Source organism: Pituophis catenifer, unplaced genomic scaffold, assembly GCF_029215685.1.
Source record: "Pituophis catenifer annectens isolate HBS135680 unplaced genomic scaffold, rPitCat1.0.hap2 SCAF_2, whole genome shotgun sequence".
In the NCBI taxonomy this organism is placed as follows: Eukaryota; Metazoa; Chordata; class Lepidosauria; order Squamata; family Colubridae; genus Pituophis; species Pituophis catenifer.
In genome coordinates, this window is record NW_027256882.1 from 175,920,747 (window position 1) to 175,936,360 (window position 15,614).

The 15,614-nt window shown below is 42.7% G+C and overlaps 1 protein-coding gene across 1 annotated transcript in view; it reads right to left on the bottom strand.

Annotated features, from left to right (window-relative positions):
- BGN (biglycan) overlaps positions 1-14,861 on the bottom strand; it is a 55,997-nt gene extending 41,136 nt beyond the window's left edge. Inside the window, exon 1 of the mRNA XM_070935177.1 lies at positions 14,551-14,861. The gene's annotated coding sequence lies outside the window, so the exon portion shown is untranslated. The remainder of the gene's footprint in view (positions 1-14,550) is intronic.
- Between the last annotated feature and the right edge of the window lie 753 nt (positions 14,862-15,614).

Here is a 15,614-nt window from a genome sequence, read left to right on the forward strand (position 1 = left end):
GATGCGCTGCTTGACCAACCCAGTTTGATCACTGTTGCATAAAAGCAAGATGACCCCAGCCAAGCCTGGCCCCAGCCCCTCAATAATATGAAACATGATGTATTGGAAGGTTTCCTTCTCAAACTTCTCTGAAATGAAGGGGAGCAGGGCTTTAATTAATGCAATATTAGAAAGCATTTGCAAATATGCACAATTTGTACAAGATGATTAATATTCAGAGTCTGGCCAGAGTCCAAGATTAAGCACTTTTAGGAAAAAAATATACAAGTAGTATTCTGGAATCCGGAGTTTTGCTGGCAGATGGTGGATGAGACGTGTTTGGTGGTCCTTTGATATGATTTTTATTATGTTCATTGTTGGGAAATAAGATTTTGTTACTCATCTTATTCCATATAAAAAAGATAGGCTTCAAGTCCACACAAGAAATTAAGTTCTAAAAAGACCCATGTGGGACTTCAGAGCAGCCTCTAATGTTCTGCAGCAGCTTAATTGTCTCAGAAATGTGGGACTCAGTCCCTGCTGATAGGTTGGATCATAGAAGAAGCTGGCAGTCTGATATCCCTAGATAATGTAGAGCAGGGGTGTCCAACTTTAAGGCTTGCAGACTTCAATGCCCACAATTCCCAGTCACCTTACTTCATGTAATTCCCATGAACCCTAACTAAGTATGGTCAAAGCTGCAATTCATGCAGTCCCAAACTTATCCAGGCTACCAGGTTACCTAGTTTTAAACTGTAGCACATCCAAGTAGGACCGTGATGGCGAATCTAGGGCATGCATGCCAGAGGTAGCATGCAGAGCCCTCTCTGTGGGCATGCACAGCGTCGCCAGCTGCTCTTCTGGTTTCTGGCACACACAAGTGCACCGGCCAGCTGATCTTCACGGGCACCGGAGCACCAGAAAACGGCCTGAAAAATGGCCAAAAAACAGGCCCAAAAACGGCCTGAAAACGGTCCAAAAACAACCTGAAAATGGCCCGAAAAACAGCCTGAAAATGGCCAAAAAACAGGTGCAGCTGGTCTTCGGGTTTTCTGTGCTCCAGCGCATACACACACACACACACACACACACACACACACACACACACACACATGTTCCGGTTTGGGCACTCAGTGCTGAAAAGGTTCACCATCACTGATGTAGGATGTAGGATGGTAGTTGTAATCCAACACAGCGGAAGGACTCCCAGTTGGGGCAGGCCAACCTTTTGTGAGAAGCACCACACTTCATCCCCCTAATTTTTATCAGCCGAAAGCCATTGTTTCTCAGACGATCTTTGATCAGCATTTAAATGAACAGTTCAAAGAACAGTTTTCATTTCGGAAAAAAAATCAGCTGTGAAATGTACTTTTATCTTTCTTCCAAGAAAGCTCAGAGCATATCTATATTATAGATATATCCACACATTTATCCCCAAAGTAATTCTATGAGGGATTAGAGCAGGGGTGTCAAACCCATGTTGTCATGGTGGCATCACGTGACATATCGTGACTTTTTTCCCCCTTTGCTAAACCGGGCATGGGCATGGCCAGCACGTGACTCATCCGGCCCACGGGCCGCAAGTTTGACAACCCTGGATTAGAGCAACTAGTAACTTTTGTGGCTTGGCAAAGTATTAAAACCTATATCCCAGTGTCCTAATTAAACTACTTTACTCCTATGCTGCTCCAAAAATAATAGAGAGCAGTGTGGTCTGTAGGAGGGGGAAGGTGGATCATAGCAATGCAAGCAGCATTGAGGCATTGTGACTTTAAGCTCTACCTGTTTGCTACATTTATGACCATGTGTTCTGCCCCAGCTCCGGATTCCCAAGGATTATGACACACACCAACGGTCCTTATCAAAGTTATAACGTACCAAGAATAAACAAAGTCCAGCAAAGGTTGGCAACCAGCCCAGAAAACAAAATACAATAAGACACTCACTCTCCGAAATGCTCTGTAATAATTACAAGTTGTTTCCAGCAAGAAATTACTAACTGCGTGTGACTTAAATAGGCTAAGGGAGTGTCCAATTATCCTCAAACCTTATTCTCGAGGAGACCTCCTCCTCCTGAGTAGCCACTCCTGCATTTTGACAGCCCTGCGTGCTCGAGCATTGAGGAGAGGCTCCTCCACTTCGCTCTCTCCACTTGAAGGAGCCTCTGGAGGTTCTGAAGGCCCTGGCTGAGTCTCTGCCTCTGGCACCACATTCTCTTCAGCCTCCTCGCTGTCCGATGTGAGCGCTGGCTGCGCAGGCTGCTGGCGCGACCCCACACCAGCCTCCTCGTCGTCGGGATCAGCCATAATCCATGCAGGCCGCTGGCGGGCCACAACACCATGTCACCCTGATGCACAAGGCTCTGATGCTGCTTTTGTCATTCTGATGAAAACAGTGGGAGCCCACTGTGGACAGAAAACACTTCAAAAGGTCTAATCTAAACACAGGTCCTTCAGTGAGCTTCTGTGGCTCAACTGCTCATGCTCATACAGCCCTGGGATTAAGACAAATTTGTTTCATAATGGACAAAGCATTGGCATTTTTCTTTTTCGAAACTAATCACTGGCTGCAAGAACCAGAGACTGAAGAAACGGTATTCATATATTTCTGGGTTAATTCCAAGAATTAAAAACTGGGCATAGAACAGAAACCTGGTTCATTGCAGTCTTTCCAGATGCAGTGTTTGCATATATTTAATAGGCCTGCTGTACTCAACCTGGGACCTCCAATTCCCAGAATCCTCAACCATCATGAATAACTAATAGGCTATTTTGGAAATTGTAGTCCCAATCTGTCTAAAGAACACCACACTGGGGGAAAGCTGTTCTGGTTGACCGCACCACTCTAAGAAAAGTAAGCTGAGGTAAAAGAAAGCACTGATGTTTCCACAAGTGTTTACTTGGCTTCTCACCTAGGACTTCATTAAACGTGGTTTGAGTTTGTGATATGACACTCTCCAACACACTCCTCCCATAATTCAAAATCCCAGCCCTGATTAAACCATGTTTCCTTCTTTATAAGAGTAGGGTGGGTTTCAGAAAGGGTTAAGGTCCATCCACAGTCTTTACCATACTAGCTGCCATTACTTGGCAGATTCAGAAGAAAAATGGTACTTCCTGTAGCTGTCATTCTTTTTGGTGACTGATTGATTGTGCCATCAAATCATGTTTTACTCCTAGTGACCACATCAATAGTTTTTCTGTAAGACAATCTATCCTGGCCTAGACTGATATTTTATGTCTTCCAATAGTGCACTCATTGCCACGGTGCATTCTCTATGACTGTTGCTCAGCCTCACCAAATTTAAAATGTGTGGGCTTCAGTTCCCGGAATTCCCTAGCACTGCTGAATGGGGAATTCTGGGAGTGGAAGCCCACCCATCTTAAAGTTGCTAAGGTTGAGTCACACTGCTCTATGATAAAATATTCAAAAGGCCACCTGGAATCCCCTCCTGGTGCCATATCCAATTAGAGAAGCATCTCTCCATTTACCCTAAGTGGGAGGGTGTGGTGTTTTTTTTTTTTTTTTTTTTTTTTTTTGGGAGCAGAACCCACATGTGGGTTTTGAATGGCATCCTGGGGGCCATAGTTCAAAAATGTAGACAGGGCCAGGACAAAAAAAAATTAACATGGAATTCATTTCATTTAAACCTTATTAAAATGTATGAAATATGTTTAAAAAGTTTCTCCCATGTGCATTTAATAATTTAGCCTTTCTGTCATATTGAAACCAGACTTGGCAGCGCTGTCTCTTGAACTGGTGTGACCCCACTTTACACATTTACAAATATACCTCTCCCTTTTTCAAGCTTGCTTTTCCTTCGGATCTTCCCTTTTGTTCAGAATCAAAGTAGATGGGAAGTCAGTTAACTAGCAACTATGCAACTGGCGTTTTTTAAATACACATTAAGCAGCATCTGTGGGAAAGGCTCTCAAAAAAGTCAAAATGGCAGAAGCAAACATATGATTAAATACCTACCCCTTTCTAAGTCACACCTCTTTTTTGATCACATGATCAAAGACTCCATCTTGACTTTTTTAAGTTCCTCCCCCACAGTTGCCCTTATGTATATAGGTAGTCCTCAACTTATGACCACAATGGAGCCCAACATCTATGTTGCTAAGTGATAAATTTGTTAAGTGAGTTTTGCCCCCTTTTACCTTTCTTGTTACATTTGTTAAGCAAATCACTGCAGTTGTTGAATTAGTAACACGGATGTTAAGTGAATTTGGTTTCCCCATTGACTTTCTTGTCAGAAGGTTGCTAAAGGTGATCACATGACTCCAGGACACCGCAACGGTCATAAATGTGACTCAGTTGTCAAGCGTCTGAATGTAAATCACGTGACCATGGGGATGCTACAACGGTCATAAGTGTGAAAAATGGTCATAAGTCACTTTTTTTTCAGTGGCCACTTTGAATGGCCACTAAGTGAACTGTTCTAAGTCGAGGACTACCTGTATTGCAAATATGGACGCTCCCAAATTTGAAAGGGTCTTTGCAATGTCATTCTGGATTTGAGACCCATAGCTCCTTATTTGCATTGGAGGGAAACCTCTCAATGACTCCAGTAGCTGATGCTTTGGCGATGGTAGGACTAATACAGCTTAGGATCACCATAGACGTCAAAGATCACATTAGAGGCCAGCAACATATGGAGCATCTGGCATCCTTTTACATTTTCCTGTGGGGTTCAAATTGACAACACTGGGGATAAAGTGGGTAAGTCTTCACCTGATGTCTTTCTCTCGCAGAAAAAAGACAAACAGCTGAGCAATTGGCAATTGGAAGCCTAACTGTTTGGGAGAAGAGGTGTTGGGGCAGACAAGTGATTTAGTTAAAGATAATGTTGATTTTCAAAATCATTTTGTTAGGCATGCCATCCTGAAGGTTTGGAATAGATTGATTTGAAAAAGCACCTTTGGGACAACCATGACCTGGATGACTGAGAATCTCCATAGACATTGACTCCTAAAGTTCCTTCATGATTGTCACCCCAAGAAGCATTTTTCGAAAGAGAAATTTTTCATTTCATTTAATTTGTATACCGCCCTACTCCCAAAGGACTCAGGGCAGTGAACAGGCACAGGATAAAACACATAGAATACAAAAATTTAAGAGCAGAAGTAAAATCGAATTAAATCAATTTAGCCCAAGACAAATTTAAAACCCCAGGTTAAGAACAAATTAAAATTTACATTAAAATTTACATTAAAAAGAGAATGGGAGAGGTTAGGCCAGACTAGCCTGGTGAAATAAAAAGGTCTTGAGAGTGCGGCGGAAGGTGCGTAGATCCGGGAGGAGGGTTAGGGTTGTGCGCCCTCCCAGCCCTGCAACTGCCAGCCAGGGGGCCGCGTGAGGAGAAGGAGGAGGGTCATCTTGTGACATGTGACACCCCTCCTGCGCGAGCTGCACTGGCTCCCAGTGGTCTTCCGGGTGCGATTCAAGGTGTTAGTTACCACCTTTAAAGCACTCCATGGCATAGGACCCGGGTACCTCCGAGACCGTCTCCTGCCACCAATAGCCTCCCACCGACCAGTCCGTTCCCACAGGGAGGGTCTCCTCAGGGTGCCGTCAACCAAGTTATGTCGACTGGCGGCGCCCAGGGGGAGGGCCTTCTCTGTGGGAGCCCCATCCCTGTGGAACGAACTGCCCCCGGAAATTCGTAAGATCTCCGACCTCCGGGCGTTTCGCTGCGCACTGAAGACCCTATTATTCCGCCAGGCCGGACTAACAACACAATAGCTTTTAAATTGGGATATTTAAATTTATTGGAGTTTTAAATCTGAGCCACTTTATTTAATTATTTTAAATTTTATATTGTTGTTTTGTTTGTGTTTTTAAACAGGCTGTGCACCGCCCTGAGTCCTTCGGGAGAGGGGCGGTATAGAAATAAAATTATTATTATTATTATTATTATTATTATTATCTTTGGGGAAGCTGCCACCACGGCTTGTGCTCACTCCTCAGCTGCAGGCCTGTCCCCCTTTCTGTCGTACCCTCCTCCTAGATCCCATTCCCACCCCACCGGCCCTCATGTTAGTGAGATTGGTGTTGGCCACAGCCGGGTTTGGCCAGTGTCTCAGGGCAGAGAGCAGGTCACGTGACCGGGTCGGCAGGGAGCTGCGGGGGGGGTCAAAGAGCCACATGCGGCTCTGGAGCTGTGGGTTGCCGATACCCGGGCTAGGTATATAGAATTTATAGCCCTTCACCACCCATGATCACAAAGGCAAAGTTACCAAGATATAGGCATGACCAGAGGTGCATTAGACGGTACAGATAACTTTCTTCCATCTGGTCATTAGCCCTCTGAACTTACTGTTCTGCTTTTCCATTCCCTACCTATCCAAATTGTAATCTGCTCAGTTAATAAAAAAAAATTATAGACACATTTTCTGACTGGAAACCATTTATGTACTTTTTGCTAAAACTATAAAAAAAACTAATTTGTGATTTATGGGTTTGAGAAATAGCTAGGGTAGAATAAGGAAAAAAACAAAGCCACAATATAACTATAGAGAGGATAAAATATAAATGCATTTACTGTAACTGCTGTAAAGATCAGAAGCTGCTTTTTTGTATCTCTTTTTTCTTCTTTCTTTTCTACCTTTACTCTTTTATTTCTTACTTATTTACGTATCAGTTTAGTTTTTTGTTCTTTAAGTTGATATTATTTTTACTCTGTAAAGAATCTCTTCAATAAAAAATAACACCGTAGTACAGGAAAAAAAAATTGTAGATACATTTTTATGCTTGATTTCCTGTAAGTTTTTTCATTTCATATCACAATGTATGCAATGCCCAGATAGGATGTCAGAAGAGGAGCAGACAACTTGGGAAAGCCAAAGCATTGTCTTGCAGTTCAAGAATATCGGGCCCACCCTATTCAGGCTGCAGCCCTCTGGTTGGTGCTTGCTTGCATGCTGGTGACTTGCAAAGCGTGAGGGTCTGGAAAGAGTGTGCATGCATCTGGAATTGCTGCAGATGTAGGATAGGAATTGGTGATGCAAACAGCCAATGTTAAGATGGCATGATTTTATTCCAACTGGGTGGGGGGGGCAGGGAATCTCAGGAGAAAGGGCCTAGAAAGGGAAAACAGAGCTATTTCAGCGACCAGCCCCATGCTGTGAATGTCAAAGCAAGAACTAATAAGATTTGAACTTTCTCATCAGCCTTGAGAACTGGCAATACCAAATTCTCTTTTCTTTCTTGTTTGTTTAACTTTTAACACACTTTGACAGTAATAGGGAGGAATGTTGTAAGGAATGCGATATAAAGAAATGTAAACGAAGGAGCTTTCCAAACAAGGGTTTTATTGTGTGTTTGCCCTATTTCTTGGAATACTAGTCTCCAGTGAGTGTGTGCATACACAGATGTGTGCATAGATTTTATCCTCTGCCTTTGGAATACGCCTGTGTTTTCCCACTGCTTTGTTGGCCTTTTTAATTCTGACAAAAAAAATGATCTTCTATGGATGGAAACGTGGATTAGGCACATCATATTTTTGACTGGTAAGGTATAGAAATGTTCACACAAGCAGTCCTTGCTTAACTACCACAATTTGGACAAACAACTCCATTGCTAAGCAACCCAGTTGTTGAACAAGACATCATGTGACTGCGGCTTGCGATTTTGTTGCCGATTTCTTCACCAACTCTGCTTGTCAGAAGCTGGCTAGGAGGCATGCAAATAGCAGTCATGTATTCACAAGACGCTGCATGGGTCATAAATGCTTGCTGGTTGCAAAGACCCAAATCTCAAACACCTGATTGTGCAATGTAAGTGCAATGACCAGTCATGAAGTTACTTTTTCAGTGCCATTATAACTTTGAATGGTCATTAAACAAGGCAGTCATTACATGAAGACTGTTTGTATCTGGAAGCTCCTTCAGGAGAATTGTAATGAAAGACTTTGAGTATTACCCATCAAAAGCCAATGACTAGTGACTAGCTATTCCATTTTTTCTCTTTAGCAGATTTGAGACCAGGAGGAAACATTGGTCCATTCTGGATAGGAAAGGAAGATTATGCAAAGTGGAGAACCCCTGTACTGAGTGACTTTTAATTCAACCTTAGCCAACGCACAGACTCCTGAACTAATTGGAAGTTCTCCCTTGCACTCTTGGTGCCCCATTGCAGAGCTATTTTGCAATTGTTATTTATTTCAATGACACTTTCTCAGCAGCCTTTCTGGAGTGGAATGTGCTCTCCATGATTGTTAATTAGAGCGTGTAGGGGTGGATTTCCTGCAACCAATGATCTTGAACCAGCCTTGAACATGTTCACATCTTGGCTCTGATCTTGCAGCTTTCCCCAAACATCATGCAGTGCTCTACATGAAGCTGTCAATTACAGGCATTTCCCCCTGTGGCTGCCACCATGCCAGAGCCAAATTCTGCTTTTCATGAACAGAGGAGAAGAGCTTTGGTTCCTACTCTCATATGCACTGCAGCTCAGCAGACCTCTTCACCCATTTCCAACATAAAGTATCAAAATTGGAGCTTGCCTTTCAAATCATTTGGCTTCTTGTCCATACAAAATGCTCATTTAGGGTCTGAACTTTATTTTTAACAATAGTGCCAGTTGGAAGACAATGGCAACATAAGCGTGCCAGCAACCAGCTGGCTAAGACACCGGAATATTCCAGATTTCAGTAATGTGTGTGTGTAGGGGGGGGACATGTTGAAAAGGGAGGCTAAATTGCTCGGGTTGGATGAAAGGAACTATTGAAAAATAAATGCAGAGCTCTTTTGTTGTTTTGCATCTCCTGCATGAAGCTTCCTTTGGATCTTTCTTTGCTGCTATGCTGCAACATTCTGCATCCATATTAGAGGCAAGAAATTATACCAGCATAACATTTAGTATTCCCACTGCTGATCCCCATCCTGCCTCTGCTGCACCTATTTCAGAATCACTGCAGTCCCCTGATTTCCCTCCCTCCAAGGCATGACTGAGAAAGCCTCCTACATGTTATACATCTTGAACAGAGGTGGGTTTCAGCAGGTTCTGACCAGTTCTGAAGAACTGGTAGAAGAAATTTTGAGTAGTTCGGAGAACTGGTAGTAAAAATTCTGACTGGTCCCGCCCCCATCTATTCTCTGCCTCCCAAGTCCCAGCTGATCGGGAGGAAATGGGGATTTTGCAGTAACCTTCCCCTGGAGTGGGGTGGGAATGGAGATTTTACAGTATCCTTCCCCTGCCACACCCACCAAGCCACACCCACCAAGCCATGCCTACAGAACTGGTAGTAAAAAATTTTGAAACCCACCACTGATCTTGAAGCTGCCCTTAAGATAGTGTCAGAATACAGGTAGTCCTCGACTTACGGCTGCAATTGAGCCCAACATCTGGTTTCCCCATTGATTTTGCTTGTCAGAACATCGCAAAAGGGGATCACATGAGCCCGGGACACTTCAACCGTCATAAATATGAGTCAGTTATCAAGCGTTTGAATTTTGTTCAGGTTGACAATGAGGATGCCACAACAGTCGTAAGTGTGGGAAATGGTCATAACTCACCTTTTTCATGCCGTTGTAACTTTGAACCATCACTAAATGAACTGTTGTAAGTCAAGGACTACCTGTATATATAAAGGGGAGGGTGGATGTGCTAACCCAGGTAGGTACAGCTCAGGATGTCGCAATACAATCTTATATTAAAGGTTGGGAACAAAATGAGGACGAGGTCGTGGAGATGCAACAAAAACAAGATACATTTCATCTTGATTAGGTATTACCAGTATTTGCAATTCTTATTATGTTTGCATCATGGTTAAGTACAATTGGGACAAAAAATTTCATGAGTCCCCTGTGGGGAAACCATTTCCAGGTGACGCTATAGAAGAAGAATATGGAAGCATATCTCTGAGTTTCAGGAGACAATTTTGTGGTGGGTGGGTGGGTGTACGCAGGAACAGGTGATAGCTTAATGGTAATGCATTTTATTTCCAATTTCTGGTATCTCCAATTAAAAATGTTCAAATAGGAGGCCTTGTAGTAACTGTAGGAATTATGATAAATAATGATAGGCCAAATAGACTAATAATCGGAAAATTCCTGTGTTTTCAAACTGTATTTCTTTTGCTTTTTGAATGAAAAAAAATATCTTACACCTGACAATATTTCTTGAGTTGTTTACTTGTTACTTGGATTACTCCTTGTTAGGATGTGCCGTTAGTCCATAATTGGTTGTATTGCTCATCAAGAAATGATGCTTATCCAATGTTTCATGTGAATTGTGTGCATGTTCGAATCCATCCATAAGCCTAAGAAACTCGCAGATTGTTATGAAGACAGAAGGAATAACGCCTCCCCACAAGCTCTTGGAGGAAAGGTGAAATATATATGTGTGATAAATAAATCAGCTTGAAATTTTGACATATCATGAGAATGATGTGCATAATTAGACTACTTTCATATTGGATAAAGAAATTAGTCACTATTGCTGCATTTCTTGCTTTTTTAATGATTTCCTCCCTTCTGAACAAATACTAGTTACAGTATATACTCAATATATTTTCTTCTTCTATAGGATATTCAATCTTTCCGCCGTGCCCTGAAAACATTTCTATTCCAACAAGCTGGTCTGGCCTAACTCTCCCTTTTTAATTGGCTTTTAAACTGGCTTTTAAATTGGGTTTTAAATCTCTTTAGATAAATTTGGATGTTTTTAATCTTTGAGCCTAAATTACTTAATCTGTTTCTTAATAGTTTTAAACTTCTATATGTATTTGTATTTATTATGGCTGTTCACTGCCCTGAGTCCTTCGGGAGTAGGGCGGTATACAAATATGAAAAATAAATAAATAAATAAATAAATAAATAAATAAATAAATAAATAAATAAATAAATAAATCTGAAATTCTAGGCATACTTACCTATACTTATATTTAACAGGGCTTTCTTTGAGTTGACAAGTCTAGATCAACAGTGTCAACCTACTGCAAGGGAGAGTGTATAATTAAAGCACTCAATTTGTAGATTGAATGTCCCTGGCCTTTTCCTCCCTAGTGATTTGTGATATCTTATAGTGGTAGCCATCATCCCTGTGCTGTTAATCAAGCCTGCCTTTGTTACTGTTGTACTTCAAGTCATAATGCTTGGATGAGGCTGAAAGTCACTTGGGGAGAAAGGCAAATTTTAATTCCAAATTAATTGCAACTTAAAGCCTCAAAGCTGGAACACTTTGGTTACAATGTCACCTTAACCATTGGTGACATTGTCTTAATGTCATTCTTAGCCATTGCACCGCAGCAACATTTTACTTACTCATTTCTCCATTTGCTTTATAACCCACTTTCCTATGAGGTCAGGAAAACAAGATGGCCTGCGCAGCACTCCTGCCTCTCATATTTACTCCCACGAAAACAATCCTCTGAACCTGTAAGGCTATTTTGCCAGATTGCAGGGATGTTTTAAAGGGGTCCAAACAAAACACAATGCCATAGAGATATTGTATGCCTAAAAAAAGCCCTAGAAGAGTGGGGAAAAACATAGGACTGAGATATTATGTACACAATGCCTGACAAATTGATTTCTCCCCTATGACGTAAGGATACAGGAAAAATGGGGACAGAATTCAAGTGTCAGGACTATTCAGGACTATGGCTGCCAGCTTTGAGCGGTGGATGCTGGAATCCATCCAGGTATCCTGATTCCAGCCATGAGAATGTGGCCTTTGGTACAATCATGGGAGAAGGGGAAAAGATGGCGACTGGAAAAACCAAGTGCAGGATTGACTGACCAACACAGCTCTGGAACAATCAAATTAAAAATAAGAAGCCTGTAGGGGTGGGAATGGGGAATGCCACATGCTGTGGGTCAGAGGAGCCCGTGTGGCTTTGATATCTGCGGCTGTGTGGAGCCAGCTTGAGGATTCTAATGGCAGGCAGTGGGTCATGCCTGCCAGCTCAGCAAGCAGTGGGCTGCCAAGGAAATTGCATGGCCAAGAAAGGCAGAGTTGGCGCAAGGATGCAGACTTGGCAAGCAGGCATATAGTTTTTCTCCCAAGCAGCCTTTCCTCCACAAGCCAGCTGGATCTGCTCTCCCAAAGATGGAGGCAGCAGTCAGGAGCTGTGTGTGCTTACCACATCTGTTGGCCTAAGCACTTCTGCCACTCCCCTCTTGCCTTCTCTGTGAAAGCCACCAACTCTTCCCTATCTCCCATTTTAGCTGGATGCCTCTCCTATGTTAACCTTAGATCAGCTCAGTCTGTCTTAATTTTCTCCCTCTCGTTCTCTCTTTCTAACATCTATAACCATCTTCCCCACCTCCTTAGTGCTTGATCCACTAAAAGGATTGAGGCGGCTTTGCTTAAATTGGCAGACATTGTGGGTTTCCTATCCCCCCTGGGGGCCTCCTTGTATAATTGCTTCCAAGGGTGGGAATAGGAAGCTCCTGGAGACACTGCTGGCTTTGCAGTCCCGGTTTGCAAACATTTATGCTGGCTATGAATGAAAAACCCTTCCAGCCTGCTGTGCTCATGTTTCGACTCACACTGGACAAATCCAAGACAGCTTGGATTTAAGAAAGAATTTTTTTTAAAAAAAAGGCTATGCTAAATTGAGAAACTACAGAGGAGAATACAGGGTTTCTCTGTATACCCTTAGCAAAAGATGGGAGTCTCAGTGTTAACTCCTTGGCAAGATAGGCGGCAAATAAATTTAACAATAAATATCTGTCTCTACCCTCTTCAACTACTAGAAAAATCTGGTGCTGATTGGCTAGGGAAGATAAAATCCAAAAGAGTGCCAAATCAAAGAACAGCAATAAAACAGAAAGACAGACAAATAAAAGTGCTCTTCTATAGTTTGCAACCCCGTGTTTCGTTTAGGGAAGCTGTTCCCGCAAGATGGAATGGGAGGCTAAATGACTCCACAAGGGGCTTAGACAGGGAAGGCAGTGACTTGGAAGCTAGTTAAAATCACCATGACCAGAGGCAGTAAAAACTCTGAATATGAGAGACTGAAGAAAAACATCAGGGAAAGGCAGTTTCTGCCCTTCTGGCGAGTTTTGCAGAGTCCTCTAGCTGCTCCTGGGATATGATCAAACCTGGACCAAAAGGCGCTCCTCTGATGCCCAACCTTGCATAGTTGCAAGTGGAGCTAGAGGGCGCTAGAGTCAATGAGCATGTCTGAGACTCTCTTTTCATGGGAACTCAGAAAGGCCCTTTGGAGCTGCATTTCCCCCCAAATTCACCCTTTGTTTTAATTTTAACTTACTAGTTTGCAGAGGTTGAGAACAGGAGATTGTATCTACCCCTGAGATGGAAAAACACGAAAGGGAAAAACACGAAAGCCAAACGAATAAAAGAGAGGTGCTTTCAAAACCAAATCCTTTGGAAAGCCCTGCTTTAGAAAAAATCTGGTACATTCAGTTCACTTCTCTCTTTGAATACAAGGAGTTTGGGCACGGAGACCTTTGATGTATTAGCTAGATAAGCACAAATATAGCTCCAGCTATAATTCCATACTTCCAGCTTGGTTAATTATGGGAATCGTTGAGGATCCACCCCAGTCAGTTCCTACATTTACTCTGTTGCAGAAAATCTATACCTAGAAATTAGAAAGATCCATATTCAGGGATCTCCACTGCCACAAATGTTGGGATCTAAGACAAAAATATAAATGAACATACACAACTTCTATCCCACAATAAGTGCCATTTCTCCTCACTTCCTCAAGGCTGAACTCCCCAGTGAACTAGATCCTGGGGCTTCAGAGCTGTCCTGTCTCCTACTTAGCCACACGTAAGTGCTGACTAAACACAGTGTTTGAGATGACGGTCCCAAATTCCCTTCTTAGTAGGGTTTGAGCCATCCTTCAAAAAAGTTGGGGATGCACCACAAGGCAACCTGAATAAAGTGTGGCCAGCTGCTGAGATCAGCCTAGGTTCCTTGTGTTACACACCTATCGTAGTTCCTTTCCAGTTACAACGCAGGGGTTCCTTAAAAGCTTTTCCAGGGAACAAGAATGAAACAATCTAATAAGTCTTATAAGGTTAGGCAGCTGCCAAGTAGATGAAAGGAAACTTGAGAATAAGGGAGCTTAAGAGCAAGCTGTTAACAGTAGGATTCTCTTCAGTTTACAGGGAGGGGGAGCAAAATGTAGGGAATGACAACTGGAGAGAACAATTCCACCCCTTATGAACACACGAAATGTATGCAGCTGGAGAAAGGGTGGGTGAGAAGTAGATATGCAGAACTCTTACAATTTATTCCTGAGAGCGTAAGAGAAGTGATCTCTAATAGTTAGAGCAGGGGGTGGGGAGACAGAGTGATGGGACAGTAAATGGAACAGAGCGGATTTTTTAAAAAAAAATTAGGAAGGAGGAAGTTCTAATGGGGTTAGAGTAAAAGAACACTGTGGCTTAAGTTGAGGGTGAGAGCAAGGGATCTAAAAATCCAAATTCCCAGTTTCTGCTGGTTCCGTGGCTGAAATTCCTGTGTGGTCCACTGCATTTAATCCATTTGCCCCAAAGACTCTCCAAGAGAGAGAACAAAAAAACAAAAAAAATCCCCACCAAACTTTGGAAAATGAGTTGAGAGAAGAAAAAGGGAAAAAGAAAAAAGTACCTTCAGATCAGAGTTTGGTCCTCGAAATCACACCTGAAGCAGATCCTTCTTCTCCACCCAAGCAACTTCTCCTTGGCCGCCTTGTTAAAGTCCGTCTTTTTTCTGTTCCTCCGCTTGTTTTTTGTATGATTTTTTTCCCCCCTTTTGCCAGCAGACTGGAGCTGAGTGTGTCAAGCCCTTCGCAGGACTGGAGGAGGCTGTACTGTACTAGAGGGGATTGAGAGGGGTTGACTTCCTTGTAGGCAAGCTGGTTTCAATGAGGTACAGAGCTCACACACACGCTCGCACACACAGACACACAAATGACTTCAGGGGCTGAACCATCATGTGGTTTCCATCAACCACCTGCCAAAAATGGGAAAAAAATTAAAAGAGAGAGAAAAAACCGCTCAACCTCAAGGATGGAAGTTTTCAGCCACTTCTCTCCTCCACTCCAAAATGACAGACTTTTTTTGCCTGTTCTTTTCAAAGTCGTCACAAGAGTTAGTGGGTTGGGAGGACAGCAAGAAGACAAAACTGGTCCCAAAAAAAGTTGGTGGAGGGGGGAGGGGGACAACACAACAACAAAAAAAAACCCTCTCTGACTTAGTGGCGCCAGAAAGGATGGCTTTTGTGTTGGTTTAAGGCCATGCAAAATATTTGTCTTCCCTGACTGGGAGAGCCTGGCTTGTGATAAACATAGAAGAAAGGAAGCCATCTTGTTGGTAAAGAAATGGTTCTGTGCTTTGAAGAAACAATAAGTGGAAGAAGATAAACTATAAAGGGGGTGAGGGGAAGTCCTGGGATATGAAAGAATGAGAAATAAGAAATATAGTATGAGGGGGGTGAGGGGAAAGAGATGAATCGTTGATTATAGCACATTCTTTATATAGAATAAAGATGGAGAGGCTTAGGCTGAGGCATAGTAATTCATTGGAGTGCAGCTTCTAGCAGCCCAGAGTAACTAATGGCTGTTGGACATGGATGAGAGGAATAGTAATTAACAATATCCAGAGGGCCCTTTTTTCCCCTCTCCCCGGGAGGCAGACAGAAACATAAGAACTCTGCTGAATTATGCATCCATT